The 13,350-nt window shown below is 44.6% G+C and overlaps 1 protein-coding gene across 1 annotated transcript in view; it reads right to left on the reverse strand.

Annotated features, from left to right (window-relative positions):
* The window catches only part of slc45a4a (solute carrier family 45 member 4a), a 48,571-nt gene extending 39,117 nt beyond the window's left edge, over nucleotides 1-9,454 (reverse strand). Inside the window, exons 1-2 of the mRNA XM_076302113.1 lie at nucleotides 9,346-9,454; nucleotides 7,401-7,511 (exon numbers count right to left, since the gene is read on the reverse strand). The gene's annotated coding sequence lies outside the window, so the exon portion shown is untranslated. The remainder of the gene's footprint in view (nucleotides 1-7,400; nucleotides 7,512-9,345) is intronic.
* Nucleotides 9,455-13,350: the final 3,896 nt, after the last annotated feature.

The raw sequence follows: 13,350 nt of genomic DNA on the forward strand, positions 1-13,350 counted from the left end.
TGGCCTAGTGTGAGCCTATTGTGAATAGTATTTGGCTGCAGTAGTCTGGGAATACCTATACGAACTTTAAGCAAATTTGGAATTTAGAGTACTCTGCAGGTCTGTCTGGCCAAGAGGCCATTGAAGCCCATTTCCAATGTCCCTAAAACACAGGCACGCAAATACGTCAAAAATCCGGCATGGGCATGTATTTGTTTGGAATGGACTAAACAACTGCATTTAAAACCTTTGTTTACAAGATTGCTACATGTTTGAAACGATTTGGTAAGAGTTAAATGTACCAATTTGAGTTTAATTTCACTGCTAGTTACAGCCTTTCTGGAAGTCGTAAGTCAATAAACCTTTTCCAGACCCACTCCCAATTGTACAATTGTGAAGGTCTTGGTGTTCCAGGCTAGCCAATCAGCGTAAAGCTCACTTAATTATGAATGTGGGTGCCAGATAAGCACGAGGGGGCGCTAGATATCTACTAAACTGGGCAATTTCATTCCATGGCCTAATTACAGGGTTGCCATTATGGGCTTGTAAAATAGCATCTGAGCATGTTTTTGCAAACCTTCTATGTAAACATCAGGGAACAAATACTCTGTTCATCATTCGATATAATTTGATTCATGATTCGATATAATCAAATGTCTTTGTCTACTCTTTCCATTTAAGTAGCACTATTTTGTTTTTCTCAGCTGTGCAAGGTACAGTATCAACACCACCCTTGCTGACAGAGACTGACAGAAGAAACTACTGTCAAAGCCTCCCCGTCACAACAATCCAGATGCAAAACATTATGTGACTGGTTGCACTTGAGATGCCTGTCCTCAAAAACCTTAGCATGCGCACACACACACACACACATAGATATGTACACAAAGACACACACATATGTACACAGACACACACACACACATACAGTAGATATGTACACAAAGACACACACACACACACACACACACACACACACACACACACACACACACACACACACACACACACACACACACACACACACACACACACACACACACACACACACACACACACACACACACACATATATATGTGTACACACACACACACACACACACACACACACACACACACACACACACACACACACACATCAGCTGGGCTGTGGCATTGGCAGCAATAAAAAGAAAAGCGGGCATCAAGTGTCTGGGGCAGTCAGAAGGGTCTGTGGCCCGCGCATCACATGATGTGCCAGGTGGCGTGGCCAGCTAAGCAGTGGCGTTGGTTTTGGCCCTGACCCAGTTTCCAGGCGTCAGGTTACAGCACGGCCCCCGGGGCTCCAATTGCCCCTGCAGGCTTTACACACTACTGCCCCCTCCACCCCACCCCCACCGCCCCCCGACCTCCATCCCCCCCCCGCACACACCTTCCCAACGCTCTGACACGGGTAAGGGTTTGTTTGGGGGAGGGAGGGGGCTGGTTTGGACTGTGGGGTCCCAGTTCTTACTACCTTCATCTCTCATAACCTCCGCATTTAACAAATGTGCAAGACTGTGAATTAAATCACACACCTATGTACATGGACACACACGTGAATTGGAGACCCAGTTTCCAGCTAGTTGGGAGAGGTGGGGGGGATAGCCTTTTAAAGTGTGCTTTTAAAATACCATGACTAGCCTGTCAATGTTTGCCATCAATCAGCCAATCAGCCTCCGGTGGCAACGCTGACCTTCACAGACAGCACGCCAAACACATTCTGCATGAACACACTCCACCACACTCCTCACCACAAGAGCATGAGACAGCTAGCCCAAGACACATCCAGGACAACAAACCTGTCCCTTGAAAACACAGGGTTCTGGAGAGACGTGAAGTGCGCCTGGAGAGTGCAGTCCCTACCCCCACTCAACCCTGACAAGGCTACTACTCCATAATTACAGTTCTGGTGGCGTGACAGCGTGACAAAAACAAAACAACTCCAAAGCTGAAGCTCCGCCCAGCACTCAGACGTCGCATAGAACCTGCTGGAAAATTCCGCTGCCCATCGAAGAGAGAGATATACAGAGTGAGAGAGAGAGAGTTTGTCATCCGACGCATGCATGACATGGCTGGGTTTCTGATAAGGGTTAAACCAAAACGTCCTACCAGGTTTGTATTAAACACACACTTTAGACTTTTCTCATACACTTGCAGACAGACACACACAACACACAACACACAACACACAACACACAACACACAACACACAACACACAACGAGAGAGAAAGCCCTTCCTGGACACACGCAGAGCACAAAGCAGCCTTTTTGTCCCCCGGCTTCATCTTTACCGATATTTATAAACCCAGTGAAAGGAAACCTTATGGAGTGGACAGTGTGCTCCACTGTCACACCCATGATCATGCATTCAAATAACTGCTGCACCACTCCTCGCCTGTATGCAAGGTATTGTGCCGACACTGAGCCCATATTCATGTGATGCAAATCAATGGCCTTCGTTTATACCTGCGGCTGCGAGAAACACTGAGAACTTCAGCTTCATGTTTTATGCAAACGTGTTCCCAGGGTTCCCCGATATAGAGCTCCTCCATGCAGTGACAGACAAACAAACAAAAACAAACAAAAACAAACAAACAAAGCCCAGTTGCAGAGGTTAAATATGTCAGCCAAATTTGATTGACAGAACTGCTGTTCAAGCAGAAGCAACAAACAACATTTTTTAGTGTGACCGAAAGTCTGATTGAGGGGTTTGACCCTTGAAGCCTGCCGGCAAAACTGGTTTGGCTATCACTTGTCGCAGAAGACAAAAATTGTAGGTTCAGAGATTCACAACATGAACAACAACCTTTTTAAAAAGGAGCCTTGCGAGAACATGAACCTCAGTGAACACTCCAGGATTGGCATCTACTCGACTAATTAGGTGTTGGATCAGTGTAATAAAAGAGCTATTATGTTTAGAAATGCCATGCAAGGTCTAAGCTGACAACAAGAAGGGTGTCCTTTTCGACATCAAGTTTTGTAAACAAACTGCAACCAAAACTGTGAAACCCCAAGCACTTGTCCTCTGCCATTTTTTTGTAGCACCAAGAGCCAGTATTGGAGACAGAGCAGGGCAGGAGAAAGAGAGATATCTAGAGTCATCCATATTTCATGTTTTAATTGTCTTTCTCCCAGGCACCATTGTACAGTGAGCACCAGAGATCGATGCCAGGCGTGTCCTGTGCAGTGATGTTTATTTGCTTTCAGAGAAACCAAGGCCAGGACATTTTCACCAAAGCATTACATGCATAACCACAAGACAAATGTCAAACGTATCCACCTACAACAAAAACATTGCTTGCATTCACACCCCCACACACACCTACAAAAACATAGTTAAAGAGGTGGTGGATGCGTGACCTCAATGCAAAATAAAACATATAAACCTAAAACAAAAACATGCACACAATCTTACCAAAACACACCTACTCATAATCCTCCAATTAAATGTTCATGGCAAGAGAACTAGCCTAACACATTACCGAAAAATAAACTCCAACTTTCCTTCCTTCAGCCACGGCCCGGTGATGTCACCCCGGTTTCAAAAGCAGAGGCCAATGCAGTCCAGAGACGGAGCGGGGCAAATAGCGGTGACAGGGACCCTGGCAGAGCCAGACGCAGGGGTATGTTTGTCTGAGACGGAGCGGGGCAAACAGCGGTGACGGGGACCCCGGCAGAGCCAGACGCAGGGGTGTGTTTGTCTGAGAAGAGCTGGCCTTGGACTAATGTTATTTTTGAGCCTCTGCCAAGTTTTCTCCTAGCAGCAAAAGGCTAAGTTAACAGAGGCAAAATGCACCTGGTGTCTTCCTTGGAGAGATTGAAGAGGAGATGGAGGAGGAGGAGTAGGGGGGGGGGGGGCGTAGCTCAACAACTCTCATTTCAGAAAGGAATAATTTGAGATTCAACCATATTGCATGAACTGAACTCCCTAGCAATCAGCTTCATCCTGAACCTGCCTGTCATGTACTCCCAAACAAAGTGGTCCAAGTTTTGAGATGGAAAATGACCTTGTAGAATTCCCTAGAGGTAAGCTTCCTCATGCCAGTACCAGCTCACTGGGTGTGAGATAGCCAGTAGAGCTTTGTAGAACGAGTGACAGCTAATCATGAGTCATGTAATCTACATAAACAAAAGGGCATGGATAGCTGACAACAAAGGCTCAGACGATCACCTGAACCAGCAACCAAGAGATTTTGATTGGTCATGCACACAAACAAATACTTACATAGAAATCTACATAAGTACGTAATGATTGTGTTCTATTCTTATTGTGAGGCTGTGATAATCCCGAGAGTGTGACCCTCCTTGAAGTTGTTGTTGTTTTTTGTACAGTGCTTGTTGCCGTTTAAAAGTCATTTAAATTACAACACAGGTTCTGCCCCTCAACTTGTGCGCGCTATGCAACGGTCACAAGTCGACCATAAAGGCAATAAGCTGTGCAGCCATCTATTTATCAGCACTGGCCAGACAGCCGTTTCAGATGCTGCATCCTGAAGATCTAGACATGCATGCTAAAAAGAGAGAGTGGGAGAGAGAGGCAGAAAGAGAAAGAGAGAGAGAGAGAGAGAGAGAGAGAGAGAGAGAAGTGATATTACTGGGTCATACGACATAACACTAGCTTTGGCAAAAGTGTACCAACACTTCAGTCATGCTAATAAAGCACTTTTGAGAGAGAGAGAGAGAGAGAGAGAGAGAGAGAGAGAGAGAGAGAGAGAGAGAGAGAAAGAAAAGAAACAACACAGTGTGGGACAGAAGGAAATAGAGAGCAATGGTGAGCTGCACAGAGCACAGAGCGTGGGAGGAGTGGAGAGCTGTGGGGCCCACAGACGGCCGGCCCCTGCACTGCACACACTATTATTAGCCGGCGTTGTGCATTATTGAGGGGCACTTTAAATATCATTAGGAGGAGGCAGAGATAAGGAGGACAGGCTTTGCGGTTCGGTTCAGCAATTCCAAATTTCCATCTACTGTAACTGCTGAGTCAGACATATTGCAGCGGTCCGTGATTTCCTGCACTGTTCACAGGTATGGAGTCGGTAAACTGGAATTTCCATCAGAGCAAAAAGGAATGTCTTCTACGACAAACCTATGCGTGACAATGCACAATGGCTCTGCATTTCTTCATTTTGTCTTTGGAACAGCATGACTACTTCTCTCTCCAAAGTTTTAACAGCAGAGAGTGCAAAACCCAGAAGCAGTATATGGCCTCAGTGCTGCCTGGCCATCACAAAACAGAGGCAAACGTTCACACACACACACACACACACACACACACACACACACACACACACACACACACACACACACACACACACACACACACACACACACACACACACACACACACACACACACACACACACACACACACACACACACACACACACACACACACACACACACACACACACACACACACACACACACACACACACACACACAGACAGAGAGAGAGAGAGAGAGAGAGAGACACACACACACAGAGAGAGAGAGACACACACACAGAAAGACACACACACACAAAGAGAGACACACACATACACAGAGAGACACACATACACACACACACAGAGACACACACACACACACACACACACACAGGTGCATTTTGGGGACGGCCAATACTAAATTCAATTCATGAATTCATAGCCTACATCCTGATTTGTTGATATTGAGGCAATGATTCCATGCAAAGGCTTGGGCTTCAGGGCCCCCTGGGCCTGGGCCCGGTAGCCTGTGCAGTAATCCATCCCTACACACACACACACACACACACACACACACACACACACAGCAGTAGACCGTTTTTAAAATAAAAGTCTGTGGCTGTTTCGCCTGCCTTGGCCACAGTCCACCACAAAAGCCACACGGCCGTCACAGGCGCTCGACATGCCCATCTTCTGAATCAGAAGGATTAGGCAGCGCGCTGCACCCGTGGCTTTCTGCCTCTAATTCCCGTTACCGAGACGCTGAGGGTAAACATGACTCCCTTTCCCATCAGCCCAGAGGTCTACACAAAGAACCCAGAGCGCAGACAGAGAGAGACAGAGAGCGAGAACAAGAAAAACAAAACAGCCAGTAAAGAAAGCAAGGTCACAACTGAAAAAAAAACAAGCGGAATTCTTTCACCATTTTTGAGGTCCCCAATTAATGGTTAATTTTGATAGTTGTGTTACAAAACCAAAAACAGAGCTCAGTTGAATAGGATAAGAGTTGATCTGATTCAAAGGTAAACTGACTGAGATGCAATCCATCTACTTGTGATGATAACCATTTATTTATGATTATACACAGGATGATTACAGCGCCCAATCGACCCTGGGTTTGATTTCAGGGAATGGGCCAGTGCCATGTGTCTAAGATTGTGATGCCAGGCGAAGCGACTCTCTAGGCCTACACATTCACAAACTCCTACACATATATACAGATATGCAATAAACCACCCCCCACACTACCACACTACCCCAATCCCTCGCCTTTGCCGCTTTGTACCCCCAGTTTGAGAAGCGGGACTGTGTCCAGCGCTGACATGGCTGCAGGACCGGATGGCTGCTTGCCTGCACTGGGTTACCATCCACCCCCCCACACCACCCCTCACACACACACACACACTCCCCTCCCCTGTTGCAAGTCGTGTGTTTTTCATGTTGTAAAGTGTACTGACTATGTGCTTATGTTGCTGAGGTATTTTTTTTCCTGTTCCCACACTGTACTCCCCACAGGAGCATAGTCTGGGGGTTGCTTTTTCTCCTCCCCTCTCCTCATGTTATGCTGTATTTCACCTCAAAAAATACTGTCTACCCCCATGTCATATTGTTTGTATGTTTGTGTAATGTATGGACAGGTTGATGGTTCATTTCACTGGTACTTGTGACTGACAATAAAGGGTACTACTACTACTACTTATACTATTTAATGTCCCCTAATACTGTTCAGCATGTCAATAAAAGACCTACATAGGCCAACAGGGAACAGATTTGCAGGATTAGATATGTAGGGAGAAGTTGAACCTGACTGACCAGAAAACACAAATTACCCTGGTTTCTGGTTGAGACATGTGATGTGGCTAATGACTCTGTGTTCTCAGTCACTCATGAGCTCAGAGCAACAGAGCTGAGGCAGCACCAGGAGAGTTTAGCTAATCAAGAGGCAAAACAGGGAAGTCACGGTTTCACCGCATGACAATAGGCAACCGAGATCAGCAAAGACCAAGCCTTTTAGCCAGCAGATCGCTGTCAACTGTATGTGACTACAGGCTCGTGACATTGGGGGTTTGGGGGGGGGGGGGGGGGGGGTCGTACAAAAAACAGCATACATCAGACAATCTTAAAATCTGAAACTGCAGCACAGACACTGTTTACAAAAGACCAACACAACACACACAAACAGTCTAGCTCACCAAAAGGCCTTGAAAGCTTCATAAATCTCTCTGACTGCGTGCGACGGCAGTGCTTGTAAAGATGGGTGCGCTCGTGGGCCCACTGGAACAACGCGGCAGCAAACTTGGCACCTGCGAAGGTCAAACAAGCGAGAGCGGTTAACACACTTCTGAAAAGCAAACAAGTGTCCACTATGCAGGGCCCTTGGCATTTTTGGGCACTCTGAAGCAAAACATCTCTGTGTCTGCCTCTCTATCTCTGTCTCTCTCCCTCCCTCTGTTTCTCCTCACCCTCTCTTTTTTTTCCCTCATCCACCCACAAGCCAATCATCACATCATTACTATTGCATACTGTGTATGTCCATGTTACTTGAGCTGTGATTATTCTTTACACAAGAAATTATGTTGACATACCTGAATGTCAATCTAAAGCTGTGGGGTGAGAATGCAGTCAGTGGCAAAACTAAAAATGCTTGAAAAAAAGCACACTAAACTTCTGTTCATAACAGTCTACAGTCCAGTCTTGATTTGATGACTCATATATAAAAAAAAACTACAGTGAGAAACATTACCACGAATAACCAAATGATACACGAGTCAAAAGAGTTGATTATTGTCCAAACAAAGAGATCTTTAATTCATCGGCGAGTGTGTTTTGAGCTGCTATTTCAACGCTGCGGTGTCACAGATCAGGAGAACAAGTTATTGTGGAATCATTCCAAGACTGAAGTCTGGACCGCAGCCCGTATAGTGAGGAGGCGGAGACGCGATTGTTTATATCGGTCGGACTGTTGTGTTTACGGTCTTGTCGTTTTCATTTCATTTATCTTCTACGTACAGGTTTTTTTTCTCGAATAAACCATAACCACCTCAGTAGATACACAAACGCGATACTCGAGACAACTAAATAAACATTAACCTGTACGCTTTTGCACCATCACCCGGTCGAAATGTGTTACCGCTGCGCTGATTCCACTGCAAGGACACAGATCTGCTTTTCATTATGCGATCTAAACTTGATTAGGCTACTGCGTTTTGTTTAATGAACCGCTATTAATAACAGACTGCAATTTATGACAAGTGTCGCCAGTTACATATTAGACTACCCGTCCCGTGGAAAGATTAACGTCTGTCCACAAAAGCGATGACCGGCTATTGCGTAACAACTCTCACATTAAATTAATTAACTTGATGTCAATGTCACGAAATAGGCTAGACCAGGCTACTGTAAAGTCAGATGGCTCACGTATTTGCATCGCATTTTAATACAATAGATCAGCAATTATCTTCATATCAAAACATCTGCAAAACCCATTGGCTATCACAAAATAAGTTCCAGGTGCTTTTGCCCAAAGGTGCAGCTCTAAAAGGAAAATTACATTACAGTAGACTGCTTGCTGCCTAACTTACCTGCCGTTGCATGACCGGTGTCGGTGCCTACTCGAACCCACAACATGCATTCATGCAAGTTATACGATATTTTAAAGATACTTACACTGGGTCACATATGAGCTCATATTATTTGACAATCTGTCGTTGCCGTTCACGGTAGCCTACGTTATTGTGAAATTGCACCGACTGCCCAACTCTGAGGACATCAATTAACATAAATAGCAATGACAAGTGCAAGACGGTCGATGCAGTCAGTGTTGGATGTCGTTTCGACTTTTGGCAAGGCTATTTGCTCTAGATATGCATCCAAGGCTGACCCTATTTTTGAGTAGCCCTTCGCAGTCCTACCTTGGGTCGAACACTCAAGCTATAATAAGAGATATCAAGCTCCCTCACATATTTTGCTACTGTCTTCTAGAGCGAGGCAAGGCAAGTGGACATTTTTTTTATGCAAGTTCTCGCCGCCGCATAGCATTGGTCAAGTCAAGCGCTTGCAGCGGGCAACCTGAGATGCAACTGGTAACACTAGGTCGACATTGCCAATGATATTCGCAGAGACATCTTAAATGCTTACCCCAACACGTCTCTCCGCTGAAAAAACAAACGGCTGTGAGACGTTAGTGGATGTGTTTTGGCGTTAAACTCCCTTGCAAGGTATTTTGTTTTGGTGCATTGGCGGAATCCTCTGGGACGTCTTGCAGTTAAGCCAATGGTTTTAATACGCCTTTAAAAGGAATATCTGTCGGAAATAAATGAACCGCTTCCGCTGACGGCTGTGGTTAATTTAAATAAAGGGGCGGGATTTAAATTTAAAGGTAAAGACTCAAACGCTCGTGCGAATGGAAGAACTAAATGCAAGTTCTCTTGTCTGACAAAACGGTGTTGTTTTGTAATGTAGGTTATCTGATATTCGTGTGTCATATATGTTTATATTTTCATATGTTTTATAGTTGGCCTACAGTCACTATTCTGTCACCTTTACTTTTGGTAAGTATTTTTTGTCTCAGTTTTGTCACAATTCACTCATATTTTGACATTTTAAATTCAGAAGTCCTCTTTGGTAATGTAGGCTAGGCCTAGATATGTTTAGCTAGCTATTTTACTAAATATTTTAACCTTTTTTTGTAAATCAATTTTGGTTGGTTCCCTGGTAGGAGTAACCTAGTACAAATATGAACAAATCAGCAGTAGGCCTATTACAGTTTAGCTAAGTTTGAAGTTTTACAGTTTGAGCCTACTTCCAAAATTATAAAAGTGTGTGAGGGAGCACTAGGCAGGCTATATGTGTGCATGTCTGTGTGCATGGGCATGGGCCTATGTGCACTGTGCACATGCCTGTGTCGCCATTCTCCAAGTGGGGAAAAAATTCGTCCAAGGCCCTGGGTATGAGTTTCGTTTCCTAGTTCAATAGACATGCAACCATAACAAACAATGGGAATTCCCACAAAATACTTCCTGTTCGACAACTGCAGCTCAAGTCAATCACACCATGCAACCAGTACAAAGAGGCTGGAAGGCAGCCTTCTCTGGCTATTTCCCAATTGTGGCAGCAAACCAACATCTTAAATGGTTTAACCTTGACAGTAATGGAATTGAGTGCAATGTTCTAACTATTACTTTAGAAACTTTTATCTTTGTTCTTGACTTTGAGTGGTATTGAAGTACCTTAGGGATACAAAATATCTCCTTGAAAAAAGAGTGTATTGTTGTGCCTGCTGTCTTCAACAAAGTCTACTGGTCTAGTGGTCCTTCCTTAACCTGTCCCATGAATGCATTGAAGTGAAGTTATGTTATACAGTCAGCCATGAATGAGTGGATACATTTGCCACACCTTTAGCCTTAACATCTCTGCGAAAGCAATCACTTGCATGTGACTGGTCTGCCAAGAAAAATAAACTTCTGTAAGATACTCAGGCTCCTCAAGCAGGGACCTAATCAGCGCTCAGAGAGTGATGGATGCCCCAAAGAATGGAGGCCATCAAAGGCCACCGGACAAACACCCCGCTAACACCCCTGGCTGGACATCTTCCTCTCCCTGTGACGGCCGAGTGAGTGGACAGGAAGGCATTGTGTTCATAAATTGTCGGACTCGGAGAAGTCGGAGCGCAGCAAAAGGGCCCCCAAGCTTGGCTGTTCTCCAGGAGAGCTATTGTTCCCCTCCGTCAAGTGGATAATTATCTCCCGTGTCAGTGGCTCCTCACTCACTTTCACACCCATCGGAGCAATAAAAGAGCTCCGAGACGGCCGAGGCTCCTGACCAAACACGGACATGACTATCTACCTCTCTTCCTGCCCTGTGCTTTCATTTGTTTTGTTTCTTCCCACTACCTTCACTTTTGACCAGTCTCAGTCTCACTCAGATTACTCAGCAGCTCAACTATATATGAAGAAAGGGCAAACAGTGGCTTATGTAATATGCATGCGAATCCACTTCTGGACACCAAGTGTCACCATCAGGTTGTGAGGGGGGTCGTTATATGCTGGAGGTAAAATAGTGCCATCTGTGATAAGTCGCTGGGCCTCAACACCCTTTGGCAGGAACAGACGTGGTGCACAGTTACGTCAGGCCTCAGGAGGGATTTGGATTTCAACAGCCACTCTGATGTAAACAGCAGTGAACACTGTCTGTCAAAGGCCATCATCATTTGTCCCCTTTGCTATCGTCTTGTTCATCTTCTTGTCTTTCAAGCCTCTAACAGTCATCTGTAACCAAAGACAGAATGTGCTAAGCTATTAAAACAAAATGCATGGTGATGTTGGGTAATTCAGTGTACCTCTTCCATTAATATGACATTACTATAACATTAAGTAAATGCATATAGACTTGCCCTTCTATGACTCCATCAAGCCGCTGTCATTTACTTTTTAATTAATCTTCATTCTGACCGCATGGTGAGCTTGAAAAAAAGAATTCTATTAGATTTGGGGCCAAAAATTGAATAAAGAGACTTATTGTACTCAGGGTGTTTTTTTGAAAGTCAGTAAATGCCTTTGAAAAAAAAAAGTCTTTGGATTTACTGTAAACTCATTAAAAGTGCCCGAAATACCAAAGAAAACTGACCAAACCCCGGGGCCCACACACGCAATCTAAACTTCAAACGACTAAGGCATGAACGGACTTGACGGAAAGGGATTACAAGTTACTTATCTGTTTACATAACATCAAAACAATATCAAGTCCTAAAAGGACCCCATAGTGCCTTTAGCTTTAAGACATTCTGTCCCACCACTCATGGAAATTATGGAGGTTATGATGGCCAAGGCTTTTGAATGGAGTGTCCAACCTTTTACCATAAAAATGATTTTGTTTTGTGCGCAAGTTGATCTTGGTGTGCCGGTAATCCGTGTCAGACACCTCCGGTAAACTATTATGTGGAAATGGCATAGAACGTTTTGCCCCAATAGACACGTAGTTCCCTTCAGCTCCCCTTCGATGGAATTTTCATGTGTTCTACTTTTGACATCAGCTGTTCCTAGAAGGTTTCCAGTTAACAAATGCTGATACATTGTAATGGTACACTTTGTGTCTGTCAACTGGGGTCTGTCAACATTAAAATGAGGACCGTGTTGTTCTGTGGGTGGGTGAACAAATATACTATCTCAAATTGTAAGGTGTTCATATTTTTGTTACACAGCAGATGTTCTCAGGTCTGGTGGACCCACCACATTAGGCTTTTAAATCAATACAGCCATAACAATTTATGTGAAAACACAGATGTTCTGTAGCTCAATTTCCAATGATAGACATTATGGTTCATATTTTCCATTTACCCCTGTGTGGTATTTTTGTGGGAATAGCAGGTGCAGAAAGACAACATTCCCACACACAGACACCTACACTCAGACATGCACACATACAGACACACACACACACACACACACACAGCAGGAAGAGTTAGTATGAAAACACGGATCAAGGAAGGAGCCTCCACAGAAACGCCGTGCACACCAATTAATTACGTCTCTGTCCCAGACATTCTCAGGAGTATAATTTAATCATATTAGTAGGCTACAGATGGGTGCTTTATAAATCAACTCAACAGAAACTTCCTGAAACACTAAGTTGATGGAGACCTCACACTGATAGATGCTGTAGCCTACTCCACTTTTATTGAGGTCAAGGCACCGTTCATACTGTTTTAAGGTGTGCTTTAAGAGCGTGAACACAGCAAATACAAATCACTTTGTGGGAGTAATTGTCTTGACAGAAATAATTGACTTTTTGTTCTTCGCTCCTGATTGCTGAGAATCAAGAGGTTAATTGCCACTCTGTTTTCTGTTTTTTTTTCTTGCAAAAGTTGTGGAAGTCAAGGCAGAATGGTCTGACAGCCACGAGATCAGAAGTAGACCTGAGTCAGCAAGTTATTGAACATGAGTTCCCCGTCTGTGCTTTCAGACAAAAGGAGAAAAGTTTGACCTATGCCACAAAAAACCGCCTACCCTTACAGGCAGCTTCACACTTGGAAACACTGCAAGAGTGAGAAGACAGAGCCTCAGGGGTCATTTTGTGAACTGGTCCGGCAAAGGTTACCAGGCTAGGACTAGGCCGTAGCCTATGTGAGTCCCTGCAGAGAGGCTG

Source organism: Alosa pseudoharengus, unplaced genomic scaffold (genome assembly GCF_046254945.1).
Source record: "Alosa pseudoharengus isolate Yale_2024_CS ecotype anadromous, Long Island Sound unplaced genomic scaffold, YU_APseudo_1.1 YU_APseudo_1.1_scf_23, whole genome shotgun sequence".
NCBI lineage: Eukaryota > Metazoa > Chordata > Actinopteri > Clupeiformes > Clupeidae > Alosa > Alosa pseudoharengus.